This window comes from Echinops telfairi, unplaced genomic scaffold (genome assembly GCF_000313985.2).
Source record: "Echinops telfairi isolate 266 unplaced genomic scaffold, ASM31398v2 ScPeMD7_7467;HRSCAF=8505_1, whole genome shotgun sequence".
Lineage (NCBI taxonomy): Eukaryota > Metazoa > Chordata > Mammalia > Afrosoricida > Tenrecidae > Echinops > Echinops telfairi.
Window position 1 is genome coordinate 36,969,426 of NW_022111368.1, and position 18,390 is coordinate 36,987,815.

An 18,390-nucleotide genomic window follows, 5' to 3' on the forward strand; every position below is an offset into this window, starting at 1 on the left:
AGTTGTATGAGCCCCTAATAACATCATTAAAAAAAAAAATTCAGTGGGCTCTTACAGACCCCTTTCCCATGCAAAATGTGTTAGGCTAGGTTCTACAGAAAAGCAAAATCAATGACACATATATGTGTATATATAAAAAGAAATTGATATCAAGAAAGTGGTTCATACAGTAGTAAAAGCAAATAAACCCAGTCAAGTTCTAATGTGTAGGTCACATGTAAACCAGGAGACTTCTTCTGTGTCATGTGCCTGAAGAGGATGGTGAACCAAGAAGCAGGAAGAACAAAACGGGAAACCACAGGCTGATGAGTGCAGAGTGGAATGACTCCAAGGCTGGAAATGTGTTGGTGGCTCCTGGGATCAGTAGGCAATATGGCAGGTGGCCTTTGAACCAGTTACAGGATTAAAATCCAATAGAAATGACAAACTTTCCCATAGAGTCTCCTTTAAAAAGAGCTGGCCACCCCCATGAGACTATCTAATTACATCAGGGCTGTAACTTGATCAAGGGGACCTTACTCTACTACAACGACTGACTGATCATGCAGGTTATTAATTTTATTAGATCCCCATCATGGAGTTGATTAAATTATTTGGATCATATCGTAGAGGATTCTTGCTAAATAACCTAGGCCTACCAAAGCTGACACAAAACCTAACTATAACAGATACTAATAAGTAGTTCCTGAAACTTGTCATATCCCTAAAAGAAAACCTTTGTGCATTATCAGATGGTAGCTTATAACTGTATTGTTATTCTTGTTGCTGTTGGTAGATGTCATAGAAACCTTGCATACAACAGAATTAAATGCTGGTATGTCCTGCTTTCCATTGTGCTGTCCACAAGGTCACTCTCAGTAGGGAGCAGTTTGTCAGCACCAAGCAATAACAGGTCTTCCCGATACATACGTTATTCCCGTTGTATGGCCACGCACGACATCGCAACTTGTAGAATATGAAAAAATGATCTAGCAATACAGGACTTCCTTACTTCTTCATCTCTATGTGCAGTCTTGAGAATATAACAGTTTCTAAAGAAGAACAACAGCATACAATTAATAATAATAATAATATATACTGACATCCGTGAGCTAAAACCCTTAGCTTTTACACCTTTGTGATCAGCCTTTAGGGCACAAATTTTCATCTCTCTTGGTGCACATCTGATTGGTTTCATTCCCTATCCAGACAAGGATTCAGAAGTTTCTTTTCTCTTTAGAGCTGACTAGTTAAAATTAGTGTGAGAGATGAAAACCAGGGTAGAAAACCAGACCATGTATTGCCACCACTGCAAAGTGTTACGAAGAAGCTTATTTTCAGTGATTTCTTCAAAAGTTTAAGAAAATCACGATTGAATTTAGATAACTGAGAGTGAAGTGACAATCATTACTCAGAATAACAAAATATTTATGTTATACTTCCTGTGTACCATCAAGTTGATTCTGATTAATAAAAAACATAGAAAAGAATTGCCCCTGTAGGGTTTATTAACTATGGGGCAGATTGCCATATTTTTCTTCCCCGTTGTTATGGGTGTATTAAACACTAATCTTTAGGTGAGCACTTAATCATTGTTCCATCAGGACTCCTTTTATAGCCTCCCAAACTCACCCCTGTGAGGTCAGTTGTGACTCAGAGCATCCCTAGAGTTCGGTTTCCAAATGTACGTTTTTGGGTTTTTTTTGTCTCCTTTTGTTCTTAATTATTTATTTCTTTAACATTTTATTAGGGGCTCATACAACTGTTATCCCAATCCATACACACATCAATTGTGCAAAGCGCATTTGTACATCGTTTCTCAAAACATTTTCTCTCCACCCAAACCCCCGACGTTAGGTCCTCATTTTTCCCCTCCCTCCCCGCTCTCCCCTCCCTCATGAGCCCTTGATAGTTCATAAATGGGTATTTTGTCATATCTTGCCCTGTCCGACGTCTCCCTTCACCCACTCCTCAGTTGTCTGTCCCCCAGGGAGGAGGTCACACACAGTTCCATGTAATCATTTTTATGGGAGCAGAAAGCTTCATCTTTCTCCTGTTAGAGGGACTTGTACTTCTGACTCACCACCTTTGTAATTAGCAGTGCAATGCTTATACCACATACCACAGGGGCTCTTGACAACATGTACTTAGTAAGTGCTTACTGTGTTTTAGCCCCTACGGCATGGCCGATATGTAATAGATTAGGTGAACGATGACTTCATAAAAGGAAATCACGTTCAAAGACAGGCTGAGCTCTAGATCGAAGAATTCCTTTCCTTGTTATGTGGCTTCAGAGGCGTTTCCTTTTGGTTTCAGAAGGCTTTCCCCACACATGCATCTAAACTATCATCCTGCCCCTCCGACCATCTGTCCATTATTGACCCATGAGGTTCCGTTCCAGAGAGTAACTTTCTTCCAAGAATAGAATACTGAATGGATGGCATAATATTTATATTATTGGCAGTTCCTCCTGGTTTGAATAACTTGCTCTTGTCTCTCTGATGTGGCAGCCAGTTGAAAGGAACTGGAGACGAGAGACAGAGAATGAAGAACGTGGGGGTGTGAATGCCCAGCTGTGTCATTAGAAATGGGAGCTGGGCAGACCAATAGAACTTAGTTCATTTTTTGGGTGGTTCAATGTTCTACACAGTCTAAGGGGAGAAATGGTACAACATATGCGTGTGTCTAGGTGGTAACTCCCAAACATTAAATCCTCTCCTTTATCTCCCCCTATTGGTAGACCATAGCCTTGCCGGAAGCCATCTGGCAAAGCTGAGAATTGGTTCCAGAGTTCCTGATAAGAGATAATAACAAAGGTCATCTCTTACCCTAATTAATTCACAGGGATCAATCAAGAGCTTTCTACTCTTGCACAGTTACACAGGATAAGACCTCATGCAGAGCATATTAGAATGTATATGATACGATTCTAGAAAGAGCACAGTTTTTAATCTTTTTAATGCTGGGTTTGTGAACTGTTATTTCCCCAAATAACATTTTATTTACAGGGCTTGGATGAACATCAAGGTGAATTCACAAAATAGCTATTCATATGTATCAAAGACTGTAATTTACATATAGCTTATTACAAGTCCTGGTGCACTGAAATCCTATTTATTGATCATGAACCACAATATAAACTTTCAAGAGAAAATACCTCGGAGAGAATAAGTTGGATAAACTTCTTGAAATGACTGTGATATGGAAGTCAAGGTTCATTTGAAAGGCATTCTGCACAGTAGATTTGCTTTCACACATACTGTTATATTGAATTTCTTTGACTCTCTGTTATAAGCTGCCTTAGAAAAAAAAGAGAGAGATAAAAATGACCTTTTAAGTTTTCAACAAGCCCTATCATTATTTTCTATACCGGGTGACATACCAAGAAATTCTCCCAAGTAATTCCCTCTCTGGGTTGCTTGAAAAGCACATTTTCATTTTTGTTTCTGAAACACTGAATTCAGGGGCCCAAATAGCATCTAAAACTGATACATGATCTGTAAATTTTGTTAACTCATGTGTGAATGGATACATCGATGGAAGGATACAGGAATGAATAACATGAAGCAATTTCCATGATGTTGTGTGAAGCCCATCATGTCACTGTTCCTAACTTATAAGTTGATAGTGCTACGAATCAATGAATCGAGAAAATAAAATAAATGACCTCCTGGCTTTTTACCTTGAATTTGCAATTTGCTTTTTTTCTTCTTTGATTCGAGTTTAAATAATTACCACGATTACTCGCTGTCATTTATTTTTCACTATTTGCCAACTGTGTACTATTCATTTTACCCTGTCTTACCTCATTGATTTCTTTTCAACCACTTTTATTTTTTTTTAATTTTAAGATAATCTGGAGTTCAGTGAACAATACTTGCCTAGGCTTATGTGGCTAAGAAAAGCTAAACCCTAGGTTTGAATCTATGGTTTTCAAATTTCAGACATGCCTTTCTGCCCAGCCATGGCCCTGACATTAACCTACAGGGTGCCCTTGGACAAACACTTCCCTCTTTGGGTTGTGTAACTTGATAAAAGGAAGCACTGAATTCGGATCGCCACTGCTTTTTCCAGCTGCATCAGACTGCAATGCTATGGTCCAGAATTTAAATGAGAACAACTCACTGCCAGGGGGCCAATTCTGACTTGTAAGACAGAAGATACCGTCCCTACGGGTTTCTCAGACTTTAAAATATTTACAAGAGACAGCCTTATCTTTCTCCTCTGGAGCAGTTTGTGGGTTCGAAGCACTGACCCTGTTGTTAGATAAAAGAAATGCAGCCGCAACTACAGTCCATGCCAGAGAAGCACAATATCAAGCGCAAATTCAATACTTCCTTGGTCTCCACGGCAGTTCAGAGTGGAGACTGATCATCTTGAATCATTTACCCTGCACTTCCGTTGTGGGTATTCTCCTCTTCAATTTAGAAGTTCACATCTATTGGGCAGATTAAAAGGTGAAATCAGAAGTATTTCAAAGAGTATGTTACACGTATTATTAAATTATTGTTTTTAACCAAGGGGTGGGGCTAGGAGAAGCATGATGGTGGCTGTGGGAATTCTGTATCCAGATAGTTTTAGAAAAGATTAATTGAAAATATTTGAGTCCGTTTCTTTCCTGCAGGATTTCTCAAAGCCTTTCATGTGCTCAAGTAAGCGCCATAACGAGGATTTGCCATCAATATCACATTTGATTTCATCCTGAAACGCTATCCTCTCGGAATATCCTGTAGGACTCAAATTCCTCAGGATGCATTTTGGAAAATGATAAAGAGCTTCTTTCAAACATGTCAATGGCTCAGTGTAGCCATCTTTCTAGAACATGTATTTAAAGGGAGCCTGTCTTTCTACTCCTGTGAAGAGTTCCCTGCTAGGAAACGCACAGGGGCGGTTCTCCTCTGTCACATAGGGTCTCCCAGAGTCACAAACAACACAATGGCAGCGAGTCTGGTTTCTGTTTTGGTCTCTAGATCCTGGGGATAAGTACTAATGACACTTTATGCAATGGAGTGGTCTGTAAGGTAAAAACAAAACCAAAAGAAAAAAAAATTCTAACAACACATGATATAATTTAAAAAAGACAAAGCCTGCTTCTTCCTGCAAAAGATTAAAAGGTAACTTGTTTACTAATTCACGAATAAAGCCAAACCAAACTCACTGCCCCGAGTTAGTAACTCAGGTTACTGCTGACTCAGAGTGACCCCACTGGGTTTTTCCGAGACTGTCTATGGGAATAGAATGTCAAGTCTTTCTCCCGTGGAGCTGCTGGGGGGTCAAACTGCCCACCACGCAGATCCCAACCCAATGCGTAACCACCACACCACCAAGGCTCGTTAGAATTCTGATACTAACACATTATTCATTTACTAATTCTCAAACTATAAGGGATTGAATTTATTCTTTGGTAAGCCATGTTTAAGACAGGTTTCTCCTCTACTGTAAAGAGTACAGTCTTAGAAACCCACAGGGGTAGTCCTTCCCTGTTCTGTGGGGTGCTAAGATCCCAATCAACTTGATAGCAGTGAGTCGAATTAATCTCAGAGAATTTTAACTTGTGTCAAGTTTTTTGACATTACAGGAAAGGTCAAAATGAAATTCTGATTCAAATTTTATTTGCTATATTATATGCTCAATATACAGAATATAGCACAAGAGAAGAAACTGTAGGCCAAAGGATTTGTGCATTTAAAAAATTAACATGTTGCTAAATTGCTCTCCATTACATTAGATCTGTCTCTAACCTATGGATACATTTTCCTCTGCATATTCACTAACATAATTTATGAATTTTTTTAACTGTACCAAAGAAATAAGGTTTAAAAAATGCTTATGGTAGTTTTAAATATGTTTTGCTTTCCTGCCCTTCCTGCTCTCCGAGGAAGACATTTCCGAGAAGGTACTTTGGGTACATACCGCTCTTTTAGTCTTAGGTGTATAATTGTGCTGAAGAGTACATTCCTGTTCAGGCTTAGTCCTGTCTGTTGCTTACCTGTAAGGTGATACCTGGGCATGGATTCAGGTCCAACTTTGAAGGATGTCTAAGGGTCATTATCTCAGAGGTTTACCAGCGACTATAAGAAGAACCAGTTCCTATAAGAACTGATCTTTTGGATGCTTTTAAATTCCATTCTACACCTGTTCCCCTCTCACTCTGTCTAGTATCTTCCCTTAAAGAGCAGTACAGAGTGGTAATCAGGAACAATCTGGTTCTTTTGATCCACAGGGAGTAGAGCTGTGATTTCTGTGGTCCATTAGACCTGTGGACCATTGTTTTCCCTAGTCTTTAATTTTCTTCACTAGTCAGAGAGAGCCCAATAGAAACATTTTAGGTGGCTACTTGCTACCGCTTAAGTATCCAGTTGTTACATACCAATTGATTTTCTCTTTAACCTAGGTCTTGTTTTTATTTTTAACTTTATATACTTGGAATTTAGCAAGCATATAAGATTCTATTGATAGAAATGACCATATAGAGGAAATATATTTTTAACAAAAATCATTAATTCTTAATGATTCATATGTAAATGGAAATTTAAGATAATTTAAATCATAATGTTAATTTAATTTATTAAAATGTGAATTCCTTAAAACAGAACATGTTTGAAGATTTCGATGGGCGTTTCAAGATTTGATAAATGATGTTTGATTATCAATGGCATAGAAAGGAAGCAGAACTACTTTTGTGAATTAATGATTCACATAATCTGCAAATCTCAAATTAGAGCTACATTCTAAGATTTAACAATTGTTTTAAATAGGTTTATATTATCCAGAGTAATTATCTGACAGGTAAAATAACTGCAAATAAGTTTTCTAAAATATCTGTTTTACCATGCTGCATGAAAGAAGATCATGAAAATACCCAAGTGCTAAAATGTGATATAATGAGGCAGAGACTTACTGTACAGGGGTAGTTTACCTACTCATGGTTTCATGACTGAAGGCCACTATTCGACCATTAATATTCAAAACATGCCTAGAGTCTTTTTCACTTCCCTTTGTGCTTCCTGACAATGTTGAGAAACAGGGCAAAAGAGTCAAGGAGCTGAGGAATTAGCTATCGGCTTTCTTTCTTTAAAAGGCAAAGACACATGCACCTTTGTGTGAAAGACAAATGGACCATGTATTGGAACCCCAGAGTTAGGCAGGTTTACTAAAGAACACACAGAAACTTTAATCCCATGAAGAACCCGTACTTTCAGATACAATAAAAAAACATCCCCTTTTCAAAGATTACTTACTCTCAAGAGGAAGAAAGGCTGAGCTCAGTTAGGTATTCTTGTTATATTTACCAATTTACCAATTCAAACTATTCTCACTTCCACCAATGGTTAAGCTAGTAAATGAGTGGAAATATGCTTCAGGGAATGCTTATAGAAACTGGGAGGAAAAGGGATATTCTTCCTAACCTCTATCCTTCATTCCCTAAAAAAGGAAAAAAAGTGTGGTTGCTTTCCAGACTAAAGAGAAATACCTGAGCAAACTTAAAAAAAAAAAATGGTGGTGGGTGGTGGGCAAAAAATCAAAACCAAAACTCATACAAAACAAAAATCTAGCTAAATTTATACTCCACAATTGCTATATTCTTTCTTAGTTTTAAATCATTGTCTGAGATGCTTGATTGGATGCCTATTTTCAAAAAAGCAGAAGCCAATTCTAAATTTCCTCTGAAATCTGAAAGTTACCCAATAGCAAGTTTTACCTTAATGTGTTTGTTTCAAGTAATTCCAACATTTAATAGAGCAAAAAAAGGTAGATTTCATTTCAAATTCGATTCTTCCAGTCGCACATAGCTGACCTAAATAAAGTATAGCCTCCCTCAATCAATGCCATCCAGTCGATGCTGACTCACAGTGCTCCTAGAGGACAGACAGACCTGTCCATGTGAGTTCTGAGTCTGTAACTCTTGGTGGGAATAAACAGCCTAGTCTTTCTCCCATGGTGTGGCTGGTGGTTTCAAACTGGTGACCTTGCAGTTAGCAGCCCAAACTTCTTTACTTCTTGGTGGTTTAGATCCTACATCTGGTTCATCACCTCTGGTTATTAGGACTTGAGCCAATGGCCTGCTGTCCCTGGTAGCCATCAGAGCCTGCTTTTGACCTATGTCATCTGACCTGCTGATTTTGGATTCATTTGCTTGTGCATCCACCAGCCTATGGCTTTTCATATTCATCTTTCTGTTTCCTGGTCCATCAGATCTCTCAGTCCCATTAGTCAGGAGAAGCATCAGCTTAACATCTGGCCCATGGAGCTGAGCTGAACTTACCTGATTCTTCTACTATATTCAAAAACATATGACAGAAGGAATGGAATTGGTCTAACACAGTGGTTCTCAACCTTCATATTGCCGTGGCCCTTTCATACAGTTCCTCATGTTGTGTTGACCCCCCCAACTATAAAATTATTTTCATTGCTCCTTCATAACTGTAATTGTACCAGTATTATGAATCAGGCGACCCCTGTGAAAGGGTCATTCTACCCCCAAAGGGGTCACAACATACAGGTTGAGAACCTCTGGTCTAACACTTAATTTGTACTTAATTTTCACTTAATTTCTGACACTATTTGACAGCCATGTTCTAAGTCAAGGAAGGGACAAATATAGAGTAAGCCTGCTTACTCTAAGTCTGAATGACAGCCCAGCAATGTATCTGAATCCCCATGTCCCAGACATGTGTGTTGGTAGGTTTCCTGTAACTCTACTGATTATATTTTGTACTGTTTCCTCTTTCTCCCATCGAAGTCTGCCTAAACATGACCTTCTTCTAATTGTTCACACTATGTGGTGAGGAATTGCTTTATTAAATATCATAGGGTGAAAACTGGAAGATATTGGATGTTTCAATACTTCTGTAGTGGTAGGATTTCTTGTTAATCTAAACGACAGCATGATTTCAAATACCCAAGTGGTGCATATACTATTAAAGGTATATGGATGCTCTAGGTAGAAGCAACTTTAGCACAGGCATATTCATCAATAGTTCTGAGCGATTGTGGGCAACCAGTAGAGGTAGGGGTCTTGATTATTAAATGGACATATTTGCTTAGCAACAAACTCTTGTGTATGTGTTTATACATGCATATATATGCACATGTATTATTCTAAAGTGAAAAATATGCACCTTTGTATCCTATGCACAACAGAACAAAACACTGCCCAGTCATGAACCATACTCACAATTTTGCTTATGTTTGAGCCCATTGTTGTTGATACTGTGCCAATCCATCTCATTGAGAGTCTTCCTCTTTTCGGCTGCCCCTCTCTTTTGCCACGCATGATGTCCTTCTCTAGTGAGTGGTCTCTCCTAATAGCATGTTCAAAGTACATGGCACAAAGTTCTCACCATCCTTATTCTAAGGAGTATTCTGGCTGCTCTTCTCAAGATGCATATATTTTTTTCTTTGGGCAGTCCTTGGTACTTTCAATATTCTTTTCCAACAACATAATTCAAATGCATTGATTCTTCCTCAGCATTCCTTATTCAATGTCAAACCTTAAAATATGTATGAGGCTATTGAAAATACCATGGCTTGGGACAGGCACACCCTAGTCCTCAAAATCACAGTTTTGCTTCTCAACACCTTACAGGGGTCTTGTGCAGCGGATTTACCCAATGTGATGCATCATTTGATCTATTGACTGCTGCTTCCAGGACATTGATTGTGGATGCAAGTGAAATGAAATCCTTGGCAGCTTCATCCTTTTCTCCTTTAATGATGATGCTACCTATGGGCCCAGTTGTAAAGAATTTTGTTTTCTTTCCACTGACTTTTAATCCACACTGTAGACTGCAATCCTATATCTTCACCTCCAAGTGCTTCAAGCCCTCTTCATTTTCAACAAACAAGGTTATGACTTCTGCATATGGAATGGTGTTGATAAGCCTTCCTCCAATCCTCATGCCAAATTTGTCTTCATATAATCCCGTTCCTCTCATTATTTGTTCAGTATGCAGTTTAAATATAGTGAGAAGATATAACCCTTATGCACGCCTTTCATGTTTTCAAAACGTGCAGTATTTCTTTCTTCTTTTCACATAACTGCCTCTTGACCCCTGCACAGGTTTTGTATGAGCATGATGGAGTGTTCCAAATTCACACTCTTCTCCAGCTGATCCCTAGTTTACTATGAACATCAAAGCTGAATAACTTTGTATAGTCAATAAAACACAATGCACATCTTTCTTGAACTCTCTGCTTCCGGCCAAGACCCATCTGATGATACCCTCTCTGTACCCTCTTCTCTAACGGCCTGAACCCTTGTCAGCCCCCAGTCAGTGTGCTGCTGCAACCATGATGGTCGGGTGATCTTCAGAAAAATGTTACTGGCCTGTGATATTAATACTATTGTTCTGTAACTTGAGCATTCTGTTAGGTCGGCTTTCTTTGGGATGACTAGAGATACAGAGCTCTGCGGGGCAGTTGGCCTGGTGGCTATTTTCAAGTGTCTCAGCATAGACAGATGAGAGTTCCCAGAGCTTCATCCGCTTGTTGAAACATTTCAGTTCGCCTTCTGTCAGCTTTTCTAACCTTGTTTTAGACTAATGCCTTAAGGTACATATAGGTGTATGTATACAGTGAACCCTCGCCACTTCGCGCTTCGACTTCTGCGGCTTCACTCTATAGTGGTTTTTGCGTAACAGTGCATGCTCTGTCATTACTGCCACTGATTGGCTCACACTGTATACGCTTGATGCCATAAATAATATAATAAATAATAAATGATAATTGTAACGTCCAAAATGTTTTACTGTATTTTCCCTTTTTCGTTTAATAAATTGGGTAATACAAGTGTAATGGTGACTAAAGGGTGTTTTTTCATGTCCTCTATGCTCTAACTACGAAAATATTTGATTTACAAATAAGGAATCCTACTTCGCGGAATTTCATTTATCACGGTAGGGTCTAGAACCGATTAACCGCGATAAACGAGGGTTCACTGTATATAATATTTAATTAATATATGAGAAACAAATACAAAGCAACTATATTTTTCCTTCACAGGAAACATTTCAAAAATGTATACTGGCCCACAGCTATGTGTTTTGTTTTTTATACCAAATTTCTTTAATGAATGACTTCATAATATAAAAATACAATTCTCAAATTATAAATAAAGTATAATTCTCAACTACATTTTCATGTTATTATTTTGCAACTTGAAAGTTATTAAAGTTTTCTGAGAAATTAAAAAAACAATAGGGAATTTTTGAAAAAAGGAAAACTATATGAAAAACTTACCTTCATACTGCAGTTGTTTTTAAAATAAGGTCTTTAAGTGTAAGGTACATAAGTTTGGTGCTTATAGTGAACAAAATACTGGAATTATATATAGCAAACTGTTAATAGTGTCTATCTCAGGATGAAAAGTTTCTTAATTATTTTATTTATCTTTTCATATGGTTATATTGTACTATTTTCTATAATAACAGTATGCAATTATGTAAAATTGATAAAAATAAAAATATGCAGTCTAATGAAATAAAGAAAATGATTTCTATAAGTGAAACATTCTAATAAATTGCCTAAAAATTATAAACTTGTGTAAACAAATTAATAAATAATTTAAAAAGTATTGCTTATATTCTAGACACAAAATTAACTTTCTAGTTTTTTATCCTCAAATATGAAATGATCTCGCTTCAGGCTTTACATGCTTCAGTTTTGAAACTACCTGGCTGCAGAGGTCTATGTTCTAGGATATGATGTAGCACTGAAGTCAGTAATCCCCAACACCAATTGCATGCCTGCACGTTAAATCTAACAGCAAAGGTAATATTCTTAGCTCGAAATTTCTTACCAATACAGTCCACTCAATATTGTGCTGCTTGTAGGTAATTGCCCCAATGTAAATGTAAGCGGGACATTCATTGCTGTGACTAGGAGGAATGAAGTTAATCTGTCACAAATTCATAGGTAACTTGGTTTTCTTTTGTGCTTCTCAAATCCATCCAGCTTATCTGCTTTCTTTGGAACGACTGCACAACATGTCTTTCAGTTTCTCACGTGGATGTTGCAATTGGATATACCGTTATACTGGGCGGGCTGGCAGAGTGAACCAACTCTCGCAAGAACATTTAGTGAGTTCTTTTCTGATCCTTTTCAGGATGTACCCGGTAATCTGTAGCCAATCCCAGCAACTTACTGAGCCCAGTTTGCTCCCAAAGAAATGAGTGTTGTCAAACAGTATTTCTATGATCAATTCTATATTTAATATTAATATATAGTTATTCAAATAAGCCAATATTTTGATTTCTGGTTGGTTGATTTGTAAATATTTTAAATCTAAAATGCCATCTCCATATTAAATATAAAATATGACCTTTTAGAGAAAGTAATACAACAAATTATTGCAACTATATTGCAAGTAAAGCAATTGTGTGAATACTAAGGGAGTGGTCTACTTTGCTTTTGTACTCTTAATGTCTTCTCATTTTCCTTTTGCTTTTGCTTTTCTCTTCTTCCTCCTCTAGTAAGGCTTGATTTGTAAGAACACTCACGTGATGTGCGTTGTATCTCTGGACCATCTTGCTCAGAAGGCATTTGGTACACTAAGTGAAGTCTTTACATTTTGGGCAAGACATATTAGGCAACACTCAAGGGGACATTTGGCAAATGACATTTTGGGCCATTCGATAATCTGTCGATAGAATGACAACACTTCCGATGTGACTTTGTGGGGTAAGGGCTAGGGTTCTACTATTCTCTGGGGCAGGGGGTGGGGTGTTGCTGATAATGAAGACAGGGTCACGGAATACCAGCGTGCGTCACATTTGATTATCCAGCTGATAATAGCAGAAGCTAGACCCACTTGAATTCTAGTTCTACAAACTATCTGCTTACAAGGCTATAAAGCAGCGATTTGAATGCCAGAAGAGAATGAAATTGAGCCAGGAAGTTACAATTAATTTAGAAATGTCTGTCCATGTTGAGAGCGTTGTCCAACCATGTACTTCAAAGTCTGCTCTGGCTTGCCTTGGAGAACTTTCTAATTACTAAGAGACTTTTTGCTTCCATGTGGACCTTCCCCCCTTAAAATGATATTTACATATGTCTGCTATAATTAAAGCAGAATTGAAGAAGTAGGTGGATCCATCCTAGTCTCAGAGAGCTATAAGAAGAAACCCAGCAGTACTCACATGGCCAGCAGATAAAATATTCTTATTTACATTCTGTCAACTAACTTTAGTATTTTACAGTCAGCTTGAAGAATTCGGAGAAATACAGGATCCTTATTTTGTGAGCTGTTTATATGCAAAATTTTGAGCCACATGACACAGAGTCAACTGTAAGTGCCCTGGTGTGTAGACCTCACCATGTGCCATTTCAATGCTTTCGGGGGCAATAGTTCCCAGCACGAGGGGGCAGAAAGCTCATGGACTCCCATTCATAGGACTGGTGAAGATTTAGGTGAGTTGACTGACTTAGACAATAATTAGGATCCCAGATAGGACAGTATTTAAAGCACTCAATTGCTAATTGGAAGTGCATCTGTTCAAACCCAGCAGTGACTCTATAGGGAGAAGATGAGGCAGTCTGCTTCTTTAGCATTGAAAACAATGTGGGCAGCTCCAGTATGTTGTTTAGGGTCACTATGAGTCTGTTATTTGTATGGTTTTGGTTTTGAAGTCAAGGCTTGGTTAGAAACCTAGGTGTTTCACAGAGAGGGAATTGAATTTAAGGTTACTGAGGGTAATGAATGAGCATAGACTCCTAAGAGGATGAGATGAAACTTAGAAATAATTAACAGACCAAAAGCTGCCAGCATTCATAGAACGAAAGGAACTGGGTCAAGAACAGAGGCTGGCAGCAATAGTTGATTATGTCACATAAGTGTTCTCCAGCCAAGCCTAGAGATGGGGGAGTTGCAGCCAATAATGGAACACACAGAGAAAACAGAGAATTGGGTAAATAAATGTCTTGCCATCTCCCACACCTGCAGCCCTTCCACCAGTGACTCCCACTGCGTAGTCACAGCTACCAAGGAGCTAGACTAACTGGGGTGCTTGCAAGTCGCTTTCTGCGGCACAGAGCAGGAAAAGAATGGAGAGGTATGAGCGTAGTGGCGTGGTTATGCAAAATAAGATTGTGGTTTCTTGGTGAAAATGGGAATCCACTGTTGTCAACACAAGTAAGCCTGCCCCAAACGTCCACAACCGAACCTCCAATACCTGAGAATATATCACCTGAGGGACTTTGCAGTTGTGATTGCACACAAAGAACCGAAACCACAGCAAAATAACGAAGTATTCTTCCTCTTCATCAATTGGTAAAACCAGCACATACCTGGTATCCATATTTCTTCCATTCTAATTGTGATTAATTCTTTAAGAAGAGGGATACTGAATTTAACTTAAACCAGAAGAATTTATGATAGGTCAGACACATTTCAAATCACTTTCTAACCAATGTATCATTTTTTCCAAAAAAAATCTGATGAGTTAAAGGAAAACATTATCACCTGTATTATGTAGAAATTTCAACCTATGGACCCAAGATTTAAAGACTAGTGTCCTTCCTGCTACCTCTAAAATACTCATGTCCAACTTCCAAACTAAGCCATCTCCAAGCATGTTTCCCCTCTCACACCTCAAAAAAGTAAGCTGAATTTTATTTATAATAATATTGAAGGAATTAACAACGGTGTGAGATTGGAGAGCAAACTCTAAAGCAACGCTGTGAAAAAGAGGTCAAATCAACTCTAAGACCAATAAAGACGAAGGAAAGCCTTTCTTGTTTGGAGATGTTCTGGGGTAGATGAGAGCGAAAGAAGAAAAGGAAACAAGAAAAGTTCAAAGAAACGTGTTGGCCCCGGGAATAAAAGTTTTACTAGATTCCTGCTCTTCTTAACATCAATTAGCAACCCCCCAAATCTTCCACTTATTCGCTGTCATAGAGAGACCCAGGCCTTGCTCTGCTCGAACAGGAGGAAACGAGAGCCCAGCAGTTCTACTTTCACCACTTACTCGGGACGTGGAGGCCACCAGCATAAGTGTCAGGCACTGTCGGGGACTGATCCTAGCCACGAGGGGTAGAGCCACGGAGCAAGATCCCAGCCACTGACCAAACTTGAGAAGCAGAGGCTCCAGGGCTCCGCATGAACTCACAAAGCAGTGCTGTAGAGTGAAAGACAGGGACGCTCCCGGCTCTTCTCTGATCCCCTGTTGGCTGAATGGAACCCGCGTCCCTCTCCACTGGTCACACCAGTCTCCACACAGTGGCAGGCTGTTTTCTAACCTTGTAAACCCTCTTTCAGAAATGCTGACTCCTTACAGCAAGTTCTTCTCACATTTATTTTGACATTTCATTATTTTTATTCTACTTGACAGAGTGAAGTGTTAGGTGCAGACTTAATAGATACTCAAATTAGTGGTTCCTAAAATAATGTCTTGCTAATTGTGCAATTATTTTATTTTATATTGATGGAAGAAATGATAAATGTGCTCCAATTACAGAGCAAGAGAAAAAATTCAAGTCAATTAATACTTGACTTCAATATTCATTTATAAAAATAGCATGACCCCTTTATCCCTTATTCATGCCTACTTTTAAAAAAATGAAACAAAAACCCATTGCCATCAAGTTGCTTCTGAATTATAGCTACCCTATATGAGAGAGTAACATCTTTCTCTTTTGGAGCAGCTGGTAGTTTCGAAACACTGATATTTTGATTAGCTGCTGAGTACTTAACTGGGTTCTTTTCATTCCCACTAAACCAATCCACTGCCTTTGAGTAGATTACAGCTCATAGCAACTCCTTGGGCTAGAGTCAGTCTGCTCCACTTTCAAGGCTGCCAGTAGTAAGGGATGTAGACTTGCACATTGTCCTCCGCTGGAGTGGTTGGCTGCTAGGGTTACATTGCTGGCCGTTCAGTTCACACCGGATTCACCACTGTGCCACCAGGGCTCCTAGTCAGAGCTCGCGGTAGATAGGAAATCTGAGAAAGGGAGAGCGTGTGCAGACTCCGCGGTGACTGATCAGCAAATGCTAAGAACTCGGGGCTGCCTGTCTACTGAGTTTGGAAGTAAATCAGACCCTTCCAAAATGAATCGATAGTGCTATAGTTATCACTGCACACATTTTCTCCACTTTTGAAATTCTACCATGGCTACCAGTTCATTCTTTATTACTTCTTCTGACCACATTTGATAGAGGAGACAGTCACGATGTGCACGAGGAGATCCTTAAGGACGACTGCAAGAAGGCAGGATGGCATGAAACATGATTTCCAATGTGCATGTTGAAGAAATTTACCGAAAAGACAAAAACCTGTTGCCATCAAGTCAATTCTAACTTATAAAGCACCCCGTAGGACGAAGGAGGCCTGCCACAGAGAGCGTCCAAGGTTCTAGACGAAGAAGGCTTTCTCCTTCAGATGTGTGCAGTCCTCTGACATTTCCATAAGTGGCCAAGTGATTACCAAGCATTCCACTTTGAAGAACATTAATAATGCCTTTACAGGGAATTGAAACCCTTACTGGTAAAGGTCAAAGACAAAAGCCTTCTCTATCGGTCATACCTCAACATTGAAAAAAAAATCCTCACAATTGGACCAAAGACCAAAATTAGGATAGAAGACAGACAAATAAGAATTGTCAATTATTTCATTTCACTTGTATCCACTTATCAATGCCCCTGGAAGCAGAAGCTAAGAGATGAAATACCATATTAAATTGGTACCGTCTGCTGCAAAGGATCTCGTTTAAGTGTTTTAAATCAAAGACGTCACCTCGAGGACTGAGGTACACCTGACAGAAGCCCTGGTATTCTCAATCGCTTCCTACGCAGATGAGAGCTGGACTACACATAAGGTAGATTGCAGAAGAATCGAGGAAAAGCATTGGGCCAAGCATATTGAATATGCCATGGATTGGCAGAAGAATAAAGAAATCTACCTTGAAAGAAGAGAGCTCTTTAGGGAGGAGAATGATGAGACATCACCTCACATACAGAAGCCGACAGCTAAATCTTTCTCCAGCAAAACAGTTAGGATTGATCTAGTGACCTTTTGGTTAGCAAAGAGAATGTTTCAGCCCTGCACCACCAGGATTATTTTCCAGCTCTGTAAATTGTAGCTAACTGATAGGAATAATATCTCTAGACATGGAAATTCTATTGATTGAACATACTCATCAACTGTAGAAGAACCAAGTATTTCAATTTTATATTCATCTTATAAGTCCTACTCTATAAAGTTTTCTGTACATTGGGTTATAATCCATATCAAAGCCGAAATCATTGTCCTTCTTCAGCAAGTGTTTCAGGTCTGCCTCACTTTTAGCAAGCAGGGTTGTGTCATCTACAAAAGATAGGATGTTAATAAGCCTTCTTCCCATCCTAATACCTTATTCTTATTCATATAATCCAATTTCTCTGATCATTTTCTCAGTAAACAGATTGAACAAGTATGGTGAGAGGATACAAGCCAGACAAAGACATTTCCTGATTTTAAACCATGCAGTTTATTCCCTTGATCTGTTCTCACAACTGCCTTGACCCGTGTACAAGTTTCTCATGAGCACAATGAAATGTTCTGGAATTCCCATTGTTATAATCCACACTGTCAGATGCCCATGCATAATCAATAAAGTGCCAGTAAGTATCTTTATGGTGTTCTTGGCTTTCAGCCAAGATCCATCTGACACCAGCTTGGCTGTTCCTTGTTCCAGGTCCTCTTCTGAATTCAACCTGGACCTCTGCTGGAACAAGAGGTAACCTTGTGGTAAACGGAGAGAAGATTGACTTTGTCAGGATTTTGCTTTACTTGGATCTGCAATCAATGCTGATGGAAGCGGCAGTTGATAGATCAAAGGGCACATGGGATTGGGCAAATCTCTGCCCCAGACCTCTTCAAAGTATTGTAGAGCAAGCATGTCACCCGAGTACTAAATTGTGCTAGACCCAAGCCATGATATTTTCCATAAAATATCCATGAAATTTGGACATTGAATAAGGATGCCTGAAGAAGCAGTGATACCTTTGAATTAGGGTGCTGGCAAAGAATATTGAATGGACCGTGGACTGTCAAAAGAACAAGAAATCTGTCTTCAAAGAAGTCCATGCAGAATGCTGCTTAGGGGCAAGGACCCGGGCTCTTTGAACATGTTGTCAGGAGAGACCAGTCCCTGGAGAAGGACAATGCAAAGGAGAAAGGCTCTGGACACGATGGGTTAGCTCAGTGACTGCAGCAATGGCATTGAACCTAAGCACAATGGAGAGGACAGCGCAGGGCCTGGCAGCGTTTCGTTGTGTTGTACACAGCGTAGCAATGAGTCAGAAGCTACTCAATGGCACCCAATACCAACCACAATCTATAAAGTATGTGTTACAAATCAATATAAAGAAAGCAAACCCTCCCGACAACTGGAGCCACAAACAACCTCATGATATGTGTAGGAAACAATTGAAGT